Source organism: Corapipo altera, unplaced genomic scaffold (genome assembly GCF_003945725.1).
Source record: "Corapipo altera isolate COAL_440 unplaced genomic scaffold, ASM394572v1 129, whole genome shotgun sequence".
NCBI classification, from domain to species: domain Eukaryota; kingdom Metazoa; phylum Chordata; class Aves; order Passeriformes; family Pipridae; genus Corapipo; species Corapipo altera.
In genome coordinates this window covers 6644-9548 of record NW_020885107.1, presented here as the reverse complement: position 1 = coordinate 9548, position 2905 = coordinate 6644, and positions in this window count along the sequence as shown.

The window sequence follows — 2905 nt, the reverse complement described above, 5'->3', positions numbered from 1 at the left end:
CAGCTCCAATCCCAGCAGTCAGGCCTTTCCCAGTGGGAACAAGAGCCAAACCATCCCCCAGTCCCAGGATTGCAGCTCCATTTGCCCCAAACTTCCAGCGGGACCGATTCCCAGCGGCCTCGGCCTTGCCCTCCCACCCATCCCCTCAGCCCTGCTGGTGTTTGCTGCTGCCCTGCCTGATTCCTGGGCACTAATCCCGGGCAGGGCCGGGCTCAGGCCGTCCCTGGGACTCGGGGCTGTCACGGGTGGCTTTGCTCGGCCTGATCTCGGCCCTGATGACGAGGCGGCTCCGCTGCCGATTAGGATTTGTCTGCCCACCAACCGCGGCTAAAAATAGCGGCTGTTCCCGGGCACTGCTGGGCTTTTGGGCTGGGGAAACCTCGGTTTAGTCACTTTGTTTAGCCTGGGGAAGAGAAGGCCCCGGGGAGACCCTCTAGCAGCGTTTCCAGTGTGTGAAGGGGGCTCGTGGGAAGGCTGGAGAGGGGCTTTTCCCAAGGGTATGGAATGACAGGATAAGGGGGAACGGCCTTGAGCTGAAGGAGGGCAGGGTGAGATGGGATATTGGGAAGAAATTCCCCTGTGAGAGTTGGGAGGTCTTGGCACAGGTTGCCCAGAGAAGCTGTGGCTGCCCCTGGATCCCTGGAAGTGTCCAAGGCCAGGTTGGAGCAACCTGGGATAGTGGAAGGTGTCGGGGCTGGAACTGGATGATCTTTAAGGTCCCTTCCACCCCAAACCAATGTGGGATTCGTGGAGACAAATCTTTGTGTGTGATGAGCACCCTGGGTGTGCCACAGGCCTCTCTCCTCCCGGCAAAGGGGACGGTGCTGGAAGAGCTCCAGGAGCCTCCTGGGGGGTTTTGTGCCCCTGTTCTGCATCCAGGAGTCACGTGGAGTCCCCAGGCTGCTCTTCAGCTGGGACACAAGGGCAGCACCCTGGGGAGACACCAGGAGTGGCTCAGTCCTGCCTTGATCTGCTGCTGTCCCCAAAAGCCACTTCCCCCCCCCCCCAAAGCCACTGCCCTTTCCTTCCCTCCCAGAGCCCCAAAAAGGACCCGCTCTGGTCAGGGCAGGGCGTCCCTGCCGAGCCCTTGGCTGCTTCATCCCCTCCAGAATTCCTGCCAGTCCCGTTGCTTTCAGACAGTTTCCACCCACAAATGAGCTGTGCCCTGTCTGGCACCATGTCCCTGACCTGGCAGCATCTCCAGCACCTCCCCTGCCCTGCCCGTGTCCCCTGCCCGTGTCCCCTGCCCTGTCCCCTGCCCTGTCCCCTGCCCTGTCCCCTGCTGTCCCGAGGCACTGAGGCTCCCCAGCTGTCACCAGCACAGCCCATTTACCTTCCACGTGTCCCGAATTAGGGGGAATGGACAGGAGGGCTGGGCCTGTTTAAAAATTAAAGCTGATTACAGGGCATTAACGTTACATTTAAAGGAACAGACAGCAGCCTCCTCTCTCCCTCGGCACAGTTGCAATATGTTCCCCTTTTGTTCCGGGCTGGGAGAGGGGAAGGGAGCAGGATTTCTTCTTCTTTATCCATCAGTTTTAAAAGAGGAGCTGCCTGGTGTCTGCTGCAAAGGCTCTAAAGCAGTTATGGTCTGGCTCTGCCCAGAGCAGTTCCCATCTCTGTGATCCCAGCAGGAAGCCCAAGTTCTTTTGGCTGACCTTGAACTTCCCTTGGAGCATCCAGGTGATCTGATGCCACTCACTGATCCCTCTCCTGAGTTGTCACGTTGGGAAACTCCCACATCTGAGGGATCCCTGTTGTCTGACAATAATTTACATGGTCACCTTTCACCACAAAACAGTCCTGGCTGGGAGCACCCTGGATGAATGGGATGCTTTAGGAATTCACTGTGTGTTTAGGTTGGACTTGGAGCCTGTTTGTTGGGTGTATTTGGGTGATATTTGTCCAGGTTTCTGCATCTTCACCCCACAGTCCCCCATTAATCCACGTGGCTCCAGAAGGAGCCGCTCAGGGCAGGGTGGGCTCTGAGGAGAGGCCTTTGGGCAGGTGGAATAATGTGTTTATAGTCACTGGATCTTGCTTTTCTTCCTTTTCCAAGAAGTCAATGCTCCAGGGAGAGCTGAGAGCCCCTTCCAGGACCCAAAGGGGCTCCAGGAGAGCTGGAGAGGGACTGGGGACAAGAGATGGAGGGACAGGACACAGGGAATGGCTTCCCAGTGCCAGGGTTAGGTGGGATATTGGGAAGGAATTGCTGGCTGGAAGGGTGGGGAGGGGCTGGAATGGATTTCCCAGAGAAGCTGTGGCTGCCCCTGGATCCCTGGAAGTGTCCAAGGCTGGGTTGGAGCAACCTGGGCTAGTGGAAGGTGTCCCTGTCCATGACAAGGGGTGGCACTGGATGGGCTTTAAGGTCCCTCCAACCCAAACCATTCCATGATTCTGTGATCTCTTAGTGAGATTTTTCATTCCCCTTCACCATCACCAACCTTCTCATTAAATTCTGGGTGTTTCTCCCAGTTTATGATGAGGAAATCTCCAACAAATTGGCTTTGAGAGCCCCATTGTGAGGCCCTGAGCTCTGCTGGTCCTCACTCCAGGGCTCTGGGGGTGTCCCTTGGTCACAGCAGCTTTTGGGGGTGTCTGCAAGAGGTGGGAATGCCAATCCTTGGACAAGCTTCTGCCTAAAAAGAGCTGTGGTGGAATCCAGGCAGGAAAGGAATGGCAGGCAGGGTGGGCAGCAGGACAAGCATTTCCAAACTTGCCGCTGTTTCCAGTCCAGGAATCGGGATGGGAAGGGATGGAGGGATTTCTGAAGGGTGTCTGGAACCTGGATCAGAGGATTCCCAACCCAACCTTGGATCAGAGGATTCCTAACCTGGATCAGAGGATTCCTAACAAAACCTGGATCAGAGGATTCCTAACCTGGATCAGAGGATTCCTAACCCAA